At 35.7% G+C, this 17,309-nt stretch overlaps 1 protein-coding gene across 2 annotated transcripts in view; it reads left to right on the top strand.

The window, feature by feature from the left end:
- LOC141440382 (zwei Ig domain protein zig-8-like) overlaps positions 1–17,309 on the top strand; it is a 160,304-nt gene that overhangs the window by 6,137 nt on the left and 136,858 nt on the right. Inside the window, exon 1 of one of the 2 annotated variants that reach the window (XM_074104889.1) lies at positions 3,958–4,062. The exons of the other annotated variant lie outside the window; for it this stretch is intronic. The gene's annotated coding sequence lies outside the window, so the exon portion shown is untranslated. Of the gene's footprint in view, positions 1–3,957; positions 4,063–17,309 lie in introns of those variants that run through there. 2 annotated transcript variants of the gene reach the window in all.

Raw genomic sequence — 17,309 nt, forward strand, 5'->3', positions numbered from 1 at the left:
TCATACGCATAATTATGAACTGTACTAGCTTATGCCAAAGACGTCGCCTGCGCGGATCTAGTTTATCGCACCGGAATAAATTGGGGTTCAAACTATCTTTATACCAAATTTCATCAAAATCGGTTCAGTGGTTTCGACGTGAAAGCGTAACAGATAGACAGAAAGACAGAGTTACTTTCGCATTTAAAATATTAAGTAGGGATAAAAGATTCACGGTTCTTAGGTACATAAGACATAATAATTATGCATACACACAACACTAACATGTGGCCGACGACTTGTTAACCCCTGACGCAAAAAGAGGGGTGTTATAAACTTGTACCGCTAAGTGTGTATGTGTGTATGCCTGTGGCACCGTAGCTCTTAAACTGGTGGACCGATTTGAATGCGGTTTTTTTTAAACCAGTATTTTTAGCAATGGTTCTTAGACATATTTTATCAAAATCGATTCATGCGTTTTTGAGATATTGAACTTTAAAGTGACAAAGTCGGGGTTATCGAACTTTTTTTATTCTATCGGAATTCTGAGGGATACAATCGCGCTAAATGTCAGGAGCTCTACGGGAAAAATAGTGTATACTCGTACCTACCTGTCTTGCAGTAAATATAACCACCATATAATTATTTATAGTTCACGTGTATAATTGTGGTGTTTTTCGAAATTTATGTGCGCATAACACACACATACACATACACATTTTACATTCGAAATTTACCACGAGCTTTAAGCAACATTTCCACCAGAGATGTACGAGGATGTGTTGCGAGGAATATGTTTGTCATGAACCAATAGAAACTTTTAATTTACCTCGCCTCGCTTCGCTCAGCTGTTTCCACCAGAGATGTGATATGCGAAGATGTGTACGTTTCTATTGGTTAATAAAAAACACATCCCTCACAACACATCCTCGCTCATTATTGATGGAACGCTGCTTTACGGTGAAGGAAAACATCGTGATGAAACCTGCACAATCTGCGAAGCAATTCAATGGTGCGTGTGAAGCACAATTGGCACTGGGCCCGCGTGGGATCCACGGCCTAAGTCATCATTCTGAAAGGAGGCCTGTGTCCTGCTGGACATACATAGGCTGGGGCACAGAAGAATAAAAACAAGTGGAAGTGCTATGTAGGTGCAGCGTGCGTGCCACAAGTAAGCTAAGGTACGTTTACTCGATGTCAGTCGTGCTCAACATTGCGTAGAGTATGATCACGTTTAGTAGTGTCGCGACATTCCTTGTTTTACAGTAATTATGTCGTATTGCTTAATTCTGGAATATAAAAATGATAGCAGGAAAAAAAACTTACTAATGGAGAATTATCCCCGCCCGCCGCTTACTTGTGGCACGCACCGCTGCACCTACATAGCACTTCCACTTGTTTTTATTCTTCCGTGGACTGGGTTGATGATAATGAGGCAAAAACAAAAAAAAACAAACAAGAATAACACGAGTCACTAACCTCTCAGTGAGTTGCCGCATTAGCGTTGCAAACAGCTTAGTTCAGCCTCCAAGGATTCACTTTACAAATAGTTTCGGCTGCCGGAAGGACCCTGGCCGGGATATTTATTACAACCCGAGGCTTCGCGGAGGAAAATAATTGCTGGGTTGCTGTACAGTCGCGGAATAAAAAGGTTAACCACCTTAAGGTCTGCTTTTGCTTGTTCAGTATTAGTTGTCAGTAAGACAGCTTTATCGACCGAGTATGACAATACATATTCCGTCATAATGAACCTATCTGTTACACAGTTCAATATCCTTCCTGTTCAGGGTATATAACCTAACCAACAAAGTTGCGAAACCCCCGATTTTGTCACTTCAAAGTTCAATATCTCATAAACGGCTGAACCGATTGTCATGAAACACGTCTATGAACTATCGCTAGAAAATTTGCTTTCAAATAAAAACAGTCGCATTCAAATCTGTCAACCCGTTTAAGAGCTACGGTGCCACAGACAGACAGACACACATAGCGGTCAAACTTATAACACCCGTCTTTTTGCGTCGGGGGTTATAAAATTCAAATTCAAAATTCAAATGATTTATTCAGTAAATAGGCCGCAATGGGCACTTTTACACGTCATTTTTTTAAACTACCAGCGCTTTCGGAAAGACCATCATTGCCAAGAAGAATGCGCCGCAAGAAACTTGGCAGAAAGTCATTTTTCATAATAATATAATTACAAATAAATACTTAAAAACTATATTATACAATTAAAGAAAAAAAAATACAAAAAATAATAATAATAAAAATACAGGGATGTATGGGGTCCCTTAGTTACAATACTAAACTAACTATATTTAAACTATATTTACGTTCAGTGGAAGTGTAGAATGCTTCCACCGTCATAAATTAATAATAATTTAGTTCTGAAATATACATTTCAGGTCAAGTAACCATTAAGCTTTTGGATTTCGAAGGCAAGTTCACGTCTGCCGCCTCCAAAGTTAGCTCACACGCAGTAACACCCCTCTTTTTGCGTCGGGGGTCAGAATTATACCAAAATAGAGAAAATACTATCATCATCATCAACCTATAGCAGTCTACTGCTGGACATAGACCTCCCCCAGGTAACATGTACTTATGATTGGTTTTTTGGAGTCTTTTTGTGTTTTTTATTTCAACTCCAAATTTGTTACTTTTACGGGTATCCCGTGAAACCATATCGAAAATACAAACTGAGACATGGATGCACAGATAAACCAGAAAAAGAGACCAGCACTGGGAATCGAACCCAGGTCCTCAGTATTCCGTGCTGCGTGCTATAACCCCTACACCACTGCTGGACAGGAATCTAGACACGAATTTTTCCTATGCATACATATCTCAGGTTGCTTATTTCTTCTTTGCTACTTAAGCAGCAGCACTAGTGACATCTATGTTGCGTCGACATCTATGTTGCGTCGACAGACGTCACACTCTTTCGGAACCAACCGCTCACCCAGACAAGAGATGTCGCTACTAAGCAATCAAATTATGATTGTTTTTTTTGGAGTCTTTTTGTATTTTTATTTTACCTCCAAATTTGTTACTTTTACGGGTATCCCGTGAAACCATATCGAAAATACAAACTGAGACATGGATGCTCAAAAAACCAGAAAAAGAGACCAGCACTGGGAATCGAACCCAGGGGTTATAGCACGCAGCACGGAATGCTGAGGACCTGGGTTCGATTCCCAGTGCTGCTCTCTTTTTCTGGTTTTTCTGTGCATCCATGTCTCAGTTTGTATTTTCGGTAACATGTAATTGCAACGCGTAAATGAATCTATTTGAAACACAGATAATATTTGAAAACTGTTTAATCCTTTCGTTCCGCCTCTGTACTTGAGATCATATTCAATGAAATGCAATAACGCTTTATTATGCACCACGTAATAAACAGTTAAGAGCAATGAAATAGTACATTAAAAATTGTACTTGGTAAGCAATGGGCACATTAACAGAATATTTTACGTAAATACCCAAGACAATAATAATAAGGTTCAAATCTTTTTATTTTTCTATGGGTTTCTATTTACAAACAAAATTTGAGAAACAATCGTTACTAAGAAAAAGTAACTAGGTACTACGTGAGGAAACCTGCACAAACCTGCGAAGCAATTCAATGGTGTGTGTGAAGTTCCCAATCCGCACTGGGCCCGCGTGGGAATTACTGCCCAAGCCCTCTCATTCTGAGGGAAGGCCTGTGCCCTGCAGTGGGATGTATGGTGGGATGGATGGATGATGAACTAGGTACTGTGAACGGTCTGAAATGGAATGATATGATATTTATTTGCGGGATATGGGTTATAAAGGGTCTCTCTCTCTCTCTTCTTCAGCCCATAGCCACCCAATGCGGAGTGCAGGCATCCTGCATTGCTCACCACTCATCTCGGTCTAGTGCTCTCCTCATCCAGCACCTTCCTGTCACTTTGACCAGGTCGTCGATCCACCTCATCTCCTGTCTACCAACGTTTCTCCGCCCGGTTCGGGGTCTCCACTCCATCACGGCCTTCCCCCATCTTCCATCATTCCTGTGGCATGTGTCCAGCCTTCCAGCCACTTCCTTTGGGTGATTACCTAAAGGTAAGGGGTTACGTCATTAATAATAAAACTCAGTCATAATTCACTTAATTAAGCATGCAAACCTTAGTATGTAGGTACATCGGCTGCACCTAGAGTTGTGGATAACGCTCATTTCGAGGCTTAAAGACTCGAACCCTTAAGACTCCAGAGTCTTAAAGACTCGACTATATTTGGGAATTAAATTAGCTTATTTTATGCGTATGGGTGTAATAAATCGTCTTTGCGGGCTTTGAATCGTTCGGCCTCGAGAGTCTTTAGAGTTCGAGTCTTTAAGCCTCGAAATGAGCGTGTTTCACAACATGATGTTGATGAAAGTTGTCTCGGTTCAGCATACAATTTGGTTGCTGTGGGTTTTGAGACGCTGGGTCCATAGGGTCCCAGCACACACAAATTAATTAAACAAATGTGAAAACGCCAGATCGATACCACTGGATACCAAAGAGCTGGCAGCTATCTCTCTCAACGAATTACCTACGCCATTCAGCGAGAGAATGCTGCAAGTATGTGGGGCACATTCCACGGGGTCCTATTTTAGATTTAATTTAGTATTAAATTTTTAGTTAGGTACGTACCATCAGCTAAATAAGTGGTCTATCAATTTTTAAACAAGTTCCTATGAAATGAATGTGTCGCTAAAGTCGAACTTTTAAGTTGAGAGACACGTCTTTTGGCATTATTGTTTAATCCTCCTAACGCCCAGAGTACTAGAATAAAGGACTTATTGTAATTTTAAATTAAACTCTGTCATACTTGTAAATGACATACAGTTTGATGTTCATAAATCAAAAATTTGACTTGGGCGTTAGAAGGTTATGACATGCAAACGATTATCGACTTTAGCGTGGTAGACCACATATTTGGCTGATGGTACCTATATAATGTTTAGTTTATAGTAAAGTTTTATTTGCGATTTTATTCCTAATATGTTTATCCTTATTTTAATATTATACGTAACTTGGTAACAAGTGTATTTTTTTCAATATTTCTTTACTTAGTATTCCAATAATATTCTCGGCTCTGTTCGCTTGATGCAAGGCAACCGCGCTATCGCTATGCATAAGCGCTAATAAAAATGTGCATTGCCATGCAGAATTTAATACCAGGAATTCTCAACACCATACGCGTGTGACTCTATCCTTAGGTACTAATAATATAAATGCGAAAATATGTCTGTCTGTCCCCCTTCGGGAATAAATCTACGAGTATAAACCGATTTAAATGACATTGATATGAAGGTAGTATGAGATCCTCTTATGGATATAAGGTAGTGCCTGTTTTAACTGTTACTATTAAATGTATGATGAATGTATAAAAATATTAAGTTATAGAAAGGATTATAAATATAAAATTAGAAATAGGGTAATCTTTAGTTCGGCTATTTTCTACGTATAAAATTATTAATTCAGGAATTCTATCATCCATCATCTTCCATGGCGCGCCACAACACTCTGTCTTCAGCCCCTCGCATCCATCCGCCGCCAGCGGCCCTCTTAAGGTCGTTCATCCACCGTGCCTCAGGACGCCCTAAACTACGCTTTTCCGTCCGTGGTCTCCATTCGAGGCCTCGTCTGCTCCACCGTTCATCAGTCCTGCGACAGACGTAGCCAGCCCAACGCCACTTCAGCGAACTAATTGGAACTGCGTTATAAAAAATAAAAACCGGCCAAAAGCGTGTCGGATATGCCCGAAATAGGGTTCCGTAGCCATTACGAAAAAGTTAAGTAATATTTTTCTAAGGTATTTTATACGGAATCTTCCAAGTTTAGGTATATTTTATACCTTAGGCTGCTATTTACTCTTAAACTACTAATAATTCTCAAGCAAACTTAGCCGTTATAGTTTTCCTTGAAGTTTGATATACTTACTACCACCCTGAATTTTTTCAATTTTTTCCACCCAGCGGTTTAGATTTTAGAGGGGGGGGGGAGGCGCTCGATTTTTAATGAAAACTTGCACTTTAAAGTTGAATATTTCGCAAACAAATCACTGAATCGAAAAATCATTATAGCAACCCCCTAATGGTTTTAAAAGACCTATCCAACGATACCACACACTACAAGATTGGATGAGAAAAAAATGACCCCCACTTTACGTTTATGGGAGGTACTCTAAAAAATTATTTTTTTTAATTTTTTATCATACTATTTTGTCGGCATAGTTTACATATATATTCGTGCAAAATTGCAGCTTTTTAGCATTGATAGTCCCTGAGAAAAGCCGCGGATGGACAGACAGACAGACAGACATGGCGAAACTATAAGGGTTCCGTTTTTGCCATTTTGGCTCCGGAACCCTAAAAATGGCCTTACGTGTCCTAGTAGGCGGGGCTTAAAAATCGTGTTCTGCGCGTCGTTTCAACCAATCCCTGCTTTGTTTCTGAATTTTAACCAATCAACAAGCACGTCTATTTGCAACCTCGAAAATGATTCGTATTTGATGCCATTTGAAGTCAGTATGGCCACTTTTGGGAATTTGTTCTGAGTTACGCTTCTTGTCTTATTATTTATTCGTAGGCTATTTTGGCATTAATTCATGAAAACTGAGATTAGCAATTAAAAGTTTACAAAGGCAGAAAACAGGCACGCAACAAGATAAAACTCAATTAACTGGAGCTTTTTCGCATAAACGAAAAATATTATTTCCTAAGACGCGTTATTGTATTTAATAAACATTTTAATTAAAAAGTTCAGCGCGCGCGTGATTCGATTTCACAATTGATTATTTAAAAAAATATTCAGCAAGGTACATAGTTTTTGAGTTTTAGATATTTTAACAAAATACTATTTATAATTACTTAAGTAACATATATTTTTACAAAATATTATTAACTATAGCCCTCTCATTCTGAGAGGAGGCCTGTGCCCAGCAGTGGGCCGTATACAGGATAGGATGATGATAATGATGATTATTTTAGCCCTGTTTGTTTGGGTCAAATCATGCAAGTCCATTTTGACGCACTTCTATTAGTTAACAAAAAGTACAATTAGCAAAAAACTCTTGTATTAATAAAAATACAGACCGTACGTATACGGGATGACCGTAAAAGTAAAAATTTTGAATTAAAATAAAAAATTCAAAAAGATTCCAAAAAACCAATCTTAAAAATACAGATTTTTTTTTGTGAAAATGACATGAAACATCATCGGTCTATCTTATTCCTTAGTACCAATTATAACGCCGAAACGTCCGCATCCGCTTACTCTGTACATTTGGTTCCTATGAAAAATTAAATTTCTACGGTATTAATCAAATCAATGGAAGGAGTCCGTCCCTGTGGTCTTTAATTATAAATTAAGCCAGACAGGAACTTGGGGGCGTTGGTTCGAAAAATCAAAAATTAATAATGGTTCAAAATTTAATTTGTCCGAAAAAGGTAGATAAACAAGCTTCGCAACTGGCAAATTTTCTACCGAAAATCGGCTGAGGGTCGAACAAACATTTTTCTAAGTATATAGGTTCGGTAAACAACGTGATGTTTTATTTCATTATCAAAATGTTCAATTTTCGTAATTGGGTTTCATCCACAGGTCTCATCATTGTTTTTTTTTCAGTCGTTAAAATAAAGATAACCGTAATGTTTTATTCTTATAATTTTTATTTTTAACCGACGAAAAAAAGGAGGAGGTTCTCAAGTCGACGCGTATAACTTTTTTTTTGTTTGACCACGCATAACTTTTTGTTATATTAACTGTATGTATTTTTAAATTGATCCATCAAACATTGTAAAACTGAAATAAGATCATTAGCTGTCTCTACCTTTACGAGGTCATTCTGAAATGTAAGGTAATCTGTGAATTTTGAACATGAAACTACCATGAGACTCACTCATATTAAATATATTGACCCGGATAACTCACGTCTTAAATCGAGTTTAGCCCGAATCATTTAAGACGTGAGTATTTATTTATTTAATCGTATGGCATACATTTAAAATAGGCTCACACAAAGTTACAAAATACAAAAACAATACAACATGCTAAATGTCAACATTCAGGGTGTTAAGCCAAGACGTGAGTTATCCGGTTCAATATATTTAATCTGTAAATTTTTATTTATGACCGATTTTGCAAAGAAAACTTTAAACTACATAACATAAAGGACATTTATTTATTTTCACATTATTTCTACCTTTTTTTTAATTACCGTTATGTCTATTTAGCTTAAAGCTTATATAAATACGTATCTTTGCCACAAAGCACGATTTAACAAAAAAAAAACTTTGACTAAATCTTCGTCGTCCAGTTTATTTAATCTACGAATACGTATATAAAGTATTCTCCTAACTGACAGTTTCACATAACCTGGTTTAAGTTGTTGTTGTTAAATGGTCATCCTGTGAAACTCATAGGTTAGGTTATAGGTTTGTTTTATAACAATTCTGAACAAATTAATGGATTCGAAGAAGAAAGAGTTATGACAAACAAAGACTTTCAACAATTATGCGAGCCGATAAAAAAATAGACCCGTTAAAAATGCATAAAGAAACTTTCACTCACGAGACGCGCCACTGCCCAAAAATAAAACACTTCCTTTTATCAAAGAGCCCTAAACACTACTCAAGTTCTTTTACGATTTCATTAATCTAGTTTATTTTATTCCCTTTCCAAGGGTTCAATTTCATTTACCGAAACCGTGGCACTAAATGTGAGCGTTTGCGTTTATGTCATAACTTCGTTTTGGACTAGAGGATTTGGGTTAAGATGTAAGTGAAATTCTGGCATTTCTGTGTCTTTATTCAGGTCATGTGCGGGAAGCGTTTTGGCAATTTAAACACAAGTGTGTGCAACGTGAACGTGAGTGTTACGTTGATGCAAAATTTGGACGCAAGATTTGGACAAACTTAAAGCGGTATGACATGTGACAACCCCTGCATTTGTCATAATTCCGTAATTATTACAAAAGTATAGATATGCAGGCAAAGTTGAGCAAAGAAAAGAAATCATTTTGTTTGAAAATTTAATTTGTAGGGTTTTTATTTTAATGTAAGTATATGTTTGTCTGTCACGTGCAAGTCTTTCTTTCTCTCTGTAATATATTTATGCTGCTTTAAAAAAAGGCTAATTAAAAAAAAAATACAAAAATTACGTAGGTTAAGTACCATATGTAATGTTAAGACTATTTCACTTGCATGTACAGTTAAACTATTCAATTCCTGACCCTCCGTAGAACGTTCTCACAGTAAGTGTCATTCATAATGAATTCTCTTGTCAAGCAATGCAATATCACCATGACTTTTTACGAAAGGGTTTCAAACTGGATCACGGTTTAGTTAGTTTGATAGTACAGTCAAGTTCATAAACTTGTGAGCAAAGACTCGCAGGCAGATATTTTTGATCAAATATTTGCTCTAAAGTTTATGAAGTCGACTGTACGTAATATTGAAGTAATATTATAAGTATTTAGATTTGGACGTTTGTTACAAAAAAAATACACAAATGACTAGCCTTTGACTCTTGTTCTATTTTACATTTCATTCTATCTATTGCATATTTACAACCATTATTTTAAACAGAGATGGTTGTATTATTGAACATACATAATACCGGGTGTGGCCTGTAATGTGAGCAAATCATTAAAACATAGAGCATACTCCTCAAACTGAACAACATTAGTTCAGCGACTTTTAAAAATAATTAGTTTTTTAATTTTTATTACACTTAATTTTATTCGAAGAAGCTTAGTAAAACGAAATGCTTGATGTTTGTAGCGTGACAGGCGATGTCAGTTGTGTTTTAGGATGGCGTACATTGATATCAGTATTTAATTTGTATGAAAAAAGGAAAAAATAAAGACTCCCTTATTTTTAAAAGTCGCTGAACTAATGTTGCTCAGTTTGACGAGGACGATCTATGTTTTAATTTTTTGCTCGTATTACAGGCCGCACCCGATATATGAACCGAACGCTATTTTCCATCGTGTTTTTGTATCTTTCCCTATTTTTTGAATACAATTGTTGTCAGTAAACAATTCATCGCTCAGCTGTGACTTTTTCCAAGTGAATGCGCAAAAAATGCTTAATACATAACTTATTCAATTGGATAGAATATCTGTACAAAATACTTGTAAATAAAGAGAATCACTGAGACAAAATTGAACAATGTAAGCCGTGATGGCCCATTTGGTAGAAACCGTCGTAATTTCATTGTCCTATTTTGTTTGTCATAATAATATCTGCTTCAATTGTGTTTGGGCGTGATTTCGCGCAAATTATTTGGCGGAAACAAAATAAGTTGAATTAAATTGGCTAATTCGTGTGTTTTTATCGTTCCTTATCTTACTAAGAAAAAGCGGAAGACTTGTAGGATTAGTTTCATATGATAATTTTGAAATAAACCTCACCTAACCCTAAATCAATCTGTACATTACACGATTAAGAAAGTTTGTGAACTTAATAGTTTTAAGTTTCATCGGAAACTATATTGTTCCAATATTCTTTTTAAACTTTACTCAACCGGTTGCGATGAAATTTTTTCTACGGAGATACTTTGATTGAGACACCAAATGGAATAGGTATACGATAACTGATATTTTTGATCCCACGGGCGTGCCTGACAAATTAATTCATCATTCCAGCCTATATACATCCCACTGCTGGGCACAAGCCTCCTCTCAGAATGAGAGGACTTGGGCCATAGTTCCCACGCGGGCCCAGTGCGAATTGGGAACTTCACATACACCATTGAATTGCTTCGCAGGTATCTGCAGGTTTCCTCACGATGTTTTCCTTCACCGTTTAGCTCGTGGTAAATTTCAAATGTAATTCCGCATATGAGTTTCGAAAAACTCAGAGGTGCTAGCCGGGGACGATCCTCTGCTTGAGAGGCCATAGATCCTAACCACTCGGCCACCACGGCTATTAATTATTCAAATTTTATTCGCAGATAAAATCACGGCACAGATTATGTACTACTAGCTCTTGCCCTCGACTCCTTCTGCAAAAAAAAAAGACAAACTAGCATTATTTTAGTTAGATTACAAAATTGTGTAAATTATAACTACAATTGTAAGTATGAACAAAAAATGTATTTAAGTAATTAAAAATTAAAATAGCACAATTAATTACAGGTATACTTAAGTTATAGCTATAAAGTACTGTTGTTCCGAAACGTACACTAAACAAACATTATCGCCCGTGCGAAAGCGTGTTACACGGGCCAAATAAAAGAGCCACTTCACCGCACTACTTTTACAGCGAACGTCGGGACGTGTAAACTTGGAGCATTTAACCAACTGGAGATACAATAGAACTGGTGTGTTCACTCATGTAGTTGTTGAGGTATGGCCGAGACAATCCTATAAATCCTTGTTATTTATTGTCATTGTGAATTCGCCACCGACGCTCATTAAAGTGCACTTCATAGTACACTACATAATAAACAGTAAGCAATCGGCGACCTTATTGCTATAGAGTTATCTCTTCCAAGCAACCTATGAGAACTGAAAGAAGAAAGACGCGTTTTTAAGGTATTTTTTTTAAATACACCCGTGTTTATTATTTTGCTTAGTCGAACACTACTTAACAGTACTTTTATATCCAACCATGTGTATCCAACGGAAGTCAAAGATGAGCATAGGTAAGTATCTCTTTGTCAAAGTCACAGTTCTTATGTATTCTTATGAACGCGCGGGTAATGTCACTGATTGAATGACTGTCTGATAGACAATGCATTGCCTAGAAAGAACACTGGAGCTAAAAGACTTATTAAAATTTGGCAACCATTTTCCTTGAGAATCCTGAAGGTGCGCGTAGAAAGATTTTCTTGATATTTTTACGAGACTGGTATTTTTTTTCTCCGAAGAAAATGAGGGAGATAGTGGTCAATATGCGCACATTGTACATAATATAGGACTATTTACTTTATTAACGTTTTTTTTATAATTTCATACCGTTTCACATTAAAAAATGGTGGCATTTTGCTTGTTCTAGCTATTGCCTAAACAGTCATATTCTGTTATTATTAAGTGTATCTTATGCAGATAAGATTAGTCTTTGCAATTTCGCGATATGTGATCAAGAAATGAATTAGTGTTATCATTTAGGCTTACGCCAAGTGCCCTGTCAAAATTAACAGTTATGTTTGTGTAAAAATCAGTGTGCATGACGCCTCCTGTTGGATTAGTGTTCTAGGCACGTAAGGCGTAATCACCGAGCATTAGCACCCTATTCACGACACTGTTAATTAAGGGGGGTGTTTGCCGATTAAACAGATTCAAGGTGGTTATAGTTATACACGATGACGTAAGCTGTCCTAAGGGAAATTAGGCTACACGTAGGCTTTTTGAATGATCAAATAGTTATATGATAGTTTCTATCAGCAAGACAGCAGAAAGACATCCTTAAAACTTAAGTGTAGAAAGAGTGAGCGAGAGAAGCGTGAGTTGGGTATGTTTTTAACCCCCGACGCAAAAAGAGGTGTGTTATAAGTTTGACCGATATGTGTGCTTGTGTGTGTGTGTCTGTATGTCTGTATGTTTGTGTGGCTGTGTGTGTGTGTCTGTCGGTCTGTGGCACCGTAGCTCTTAAACGGGGCGTTTTTTTTAATTGAAAACAGGTTTTCTAGCGATGGTTCCTAGACACGTTTTATCAGAATCGGTTCAGCCGTTTTGAGATATTGAACTTTGAAGTGACAAAGTCGCAAATGCAAAGATGCAAAGCTTCGTAGCCAGAGGCCAAATTGTCTAACTAGCTGACGTTCGCAATCGTGTTCACTGTCTGTGTGACAGAAACAAATGATGAAAACGAGTGCGATTTCAAGTGTGTTAGATAATAAGGCCTCAGTGTACAGCCAGTATCAAAAGTAGCGGATCAGTTTCTTACTTTGTCGTATTAGCACATTTGTCAAATTTGTATGGTAAACTAAAAGAATTTCTTTGCTCACCCGCGACCTTATGAAATTCTTTTAGTTCATTGATATGGATCTCCGCAATGTAACGCCAGATTCAATAAATTTGTATGATGTTAAGTACGTTTCTGTAAAACGACAAAGTACAAAAGTATGAAGCTACTTATGTTGCTGACGGTATAACAGTGAAGGTCATAGATATCTTTACACTTTAGTACCTACCAATTGCCGTCTGAATTTTTTTCAGTCCGTCATTGGGCTATTTTTAAAACCGATAAAATCTGATAATCATCTGCAAATATAATTTAAACTAGAAAATAGTAAAAAATATAATATGTTTTTGTTGTTTGTCTGTATTTTTTGTACTGCTTACTGTGTTGGTGTAATAAATGTAATAAAGAGTTATTGTATTGTATAACCAGTAATTTAAAGGGTTTGCCACAAAGAAACATGTTATGTTTTCGATCGCTTCAGAGTGATTATCTTCCCGGTAACCTAATAAGCTATTGAAGAATGTTTCAACGTAAAAGAAACGCGCTTCTTGGCAAAGTAGTAAAGAACATTTTTTTGAGCTTGGATTTGACTAGTATTAAAAAAAAAGTTTCAAAACAATCAAAACACGGGAAATTAACTCAAAAACTAACTTTGCACGGATGCTTGAAAAGTTTCGCGAAGGTATGATTAGTATTTAATTTCAATTAGGCACAACAAAAGGAAAACTTTGAATGAAGGCTTCAACTAAAAACGAAACGACAGAAGTTTGAATTATAATGTAGGATCGCAAACAGAAACTTGAACTCGATGAGAAGGTTTTCAATTGCGAGACAAATAGGAGCACGAATAAAATATTGTCATTTACCTTTCGTTTGAAGTTAAGAAAATGACATTTAAATTATGAACTTCCTTACTAACATTATAAAATGCGAAAGTGACTCAGTGTTATCTTTTTTCTTTGTTTTTTGTTCCACTTTTAAGTCCCAACTACTGAACTGATTGCCATGAAATTTACAAACATCATACTAAAAATCATCATACTATGTTAGTTTCAGTTGTAAGAGGTTATAGCACAAAATATTTAATAATAATTTTATCTTGAGAAATCCATGAGTTCCTGAGAATAACAGTAGTGACAGATAAGCAGAAAGACAGACAGGACAATAAAATGATAAGATACAAACACTTACACATGTTAAACGGCAATAAAAAAGCTCTTTGAAAACTCGATAAAACATAAAAATATCGAAATCATATCAACAGTACTAAATTCTTCAACTTTTGCTCACGCGAATAATAAACGTTAAAAAATTATATTAAACAAACGAGATGAATGAAAAGTGGTCTCTAAAAATGAAAATTTGTTCGAGTAAATGGCGTTGATGGCTCTTCAAAGAAAGGAAGCAAATATATTGGGAGCTGCGTCAAAAGGAATGGGAATACCGTAGTAAATGAAATGTCGCCTTGAAGATGAATATAATATTATAAAGGTAGATATCGAGTTAAAACAAGTCATTTAGAAAATGGTGGAGTCGGCAACTGGCTTAGTGCGAGGAAATATGATTGCCATTATTTAGTTAAAGTAATTTCAGATAAAATGATAGCAGAAATAAGTGTTGTTAGTTTTGGCTTCAATTATTAAATCATGATTATTAACATCAAGTGTTACTTTTTGAGAGAATCTATTAATGAATTTAACACAATATTATGTCACACAGACTCAACTATCATAAACACCTTATAAGACGCTAGAGTTTGAAACGAATTACCTGGTTTCTTATGCAATGTTGGTGAAGTTCGATCTGTGTGACATAATCACTAGGTTTGATTTAAATATAAAGAAGAGTTTGATGGGTGGATTTTTGCACAAAATTTGCATAAGCAAGGAATTTGATTGAGTGTTTAAAGTCAATGAGTGCGAAACGGAACAAGAAGAGGCACTAAATAACTTAAAAGTTCCGTAGACGAATAACAAGTCGACCGAGTTCCATTAACCGAGATGTTTATAAATCAAAGGATTATTACAGAATAAAACAACAAGCAACGGATTACCTATTCATTTTTTAATAAAACAGTAATTTTGGAGGACAAAGGAGTCCTCATTTCAAAAAACCCAATGTTTAGTTTTAGCTTTGAAATCTAAAAATAACAATGTTAGAGACACAAATGAGTGGATTGTATTTGTTAAGAGAAAAAATCATAATATTTTTCTCATTAAGTACATCGAATGCGTGGTTTAGTTAAAAGAGCTAAATAGCTATATATTTATATATTTGTGTAAGTACAAAAACGTTATTACAGAAATACTTAAAAAAACTATATCCGAATCCTTGATTATTTTTCGTCTTGCAGTTTTTTTTTTGTTATTTTGTTAAGGATAAGTAAGCACAAGAAGCATGCAAGTCTTTTAATACTAGGTTATAAATTAACAAGTACCTGTTGTTCAATCAAACCTCACTTTATGTTGCAAATCATGTTCGAAACTATTATAAGTACTACTGTTGAAATCTATTTTATAATATTTTTTTATGGGCAACTCTCTGTAGGCTTCCGACAAAACACGCAGTAGCACACTTAATTTAAGTTTTAAATAAATATCTATTTATTGAATGTACAATTGAAACAAAAACTATCCTAAAAATAACTAAGTCAAAATGTATAAACATTACAAGTACGAAATTTGCCCCAACTCGCGGCCCGGTGGGTAGCGTACCCAGAAGACGGGCAGCATTGTCGCGTTGTATGATAATGCTGATCCGCTGTGTCAGATAATATATATATATGTTCCAGCCTTCTGGTCACGCGTCTGCTCCGCAAGTCTTTTACAGCATATAGAGTGGGCTCTGTGGGCGCTTTTTCCCCAGGGTCCCAGAGTCTCTACCCCAAACGGTGCAAACACGTACCCACTACTTAGTAGTGCGTTTTTGCGCCGCTTGAAGATTAAAAAAAAAGTTTAATTAAGGAATTTCAATATTTAAGTTTTTATTATTTTTAAATATAAAAACCACAGTCAGAACCCTCAGACCAATAATTTCTTCAACTAACCTTGTGTTTTTTTTTTCTCGTTGTGTATCTGTTTTCTGTATCGCATACTATTTGTGGTGTACTATAAAGTGTCATTGTATTGTACGATTATACCAAACTACAATAATCTTATTAATATAGAAGAAAAATGTCTTAATTGATGGATCACTATAAAAAGCTTAATCTGGCCATGGAGACAAAATACGAGGAAATACTGCCAGCATCTTTGGGTCCATGCCGCGGGGGAATACTTTTTCAAATTTCTTTTAGTTATAGTTTATTTATTAGTTTGTTTTACTTTTATTAATATTTTATAATTAGTCTAACTTTAATTAATTATTGTGTTCCATTATTTCATTAATAAAATTTGCAGTTACTGAATTCCAGCTTATTTCGATAAATATCTTCTCTCCGATTATGCTTATCACTTGGTCAAATTTTTTAATGCCTTCAGCATTCCCCAAGGTAACATCATTGGGCCTACAATTCTTAGTACAAAATAAATAAGGTTTTAGCGTCCCAAAGCAACGAGGGGATTGGCCGTGAATACGTGTAAGACGTCTTAGAATTCCTTTCATCGCCTTCCTCTACCCAATTATTTTGGGATCCAATACATTTACAAGGCACAAGAGAATTTAACGGAATTCAGATTTTTCACATTAGCTTGGTCAAGTGCGTTCTAAATTCAATGTTTCAACTAATTAACATGTAATAAACATTTTTGTGATATATTTGCCAAATTAGCCAGCCAAATGTAAGTTGTTTATTTATATTACACGTATGATTGTTACATTTATTAACTAAAATAAAAAATGACAACCACCCCTGACTCCATCTGCGTCGATAACACTTTTAGTATATACATTATTTGTCATTCTACAGTTCTAAGTCTAAAACATTTATTTGTACATAATATATTTGTTGTTTTCTCGTTTTAACAATAACCTCCGTGATCTTACAAACCAAAAAACATTTAAACTTCGTAACCACCTCTGCTGGCTCACCTTTATCATCTGCGTAAAATTTGATTTCATACTTAACTAAATCTTACCCTTAGCTATTTCAGACACTGAGAGCCAATTTGATTTTTAAATCAAAAATTATATGTACTTACTGATCTTACTTTTTTCAAAATGATTGTAATATACTTGTTAGTCTCTTATCTTAAAATTTTTCTTTTCGCTCTGGGTTACTTGAGGGGCCGCGTCATACATTACTAGATTTTAAGATTTAAGGTTTGCCGCAGCCTCGTGCTAAGTGCGGACCTTTTTGCTTTACTTTTGTGTAAGTATTTAAGTGGTTCCTGTTTATTAATTATGTCAGTGTCTCTGTCTAATCTGTAAAGTAATCATTGTTTATTTATTAATAATTACTAACATCTACGCA

Source organism: Choristoneura fumiferana, chromosome 22 (assembly GCF_025370935.1).
Source record: "Choristoneura fumiferana chromosome 22, NRCan_CFum_1, whole genome shotgun sequence".
Classification (NCBI taxonomy): domain Eukaryota; kingdom Metazoa; phylum Arthropoda; class Insecta; order Lepidoptera; family Tortricidae; genus Choristoneura; species Choristoneura fumiferana.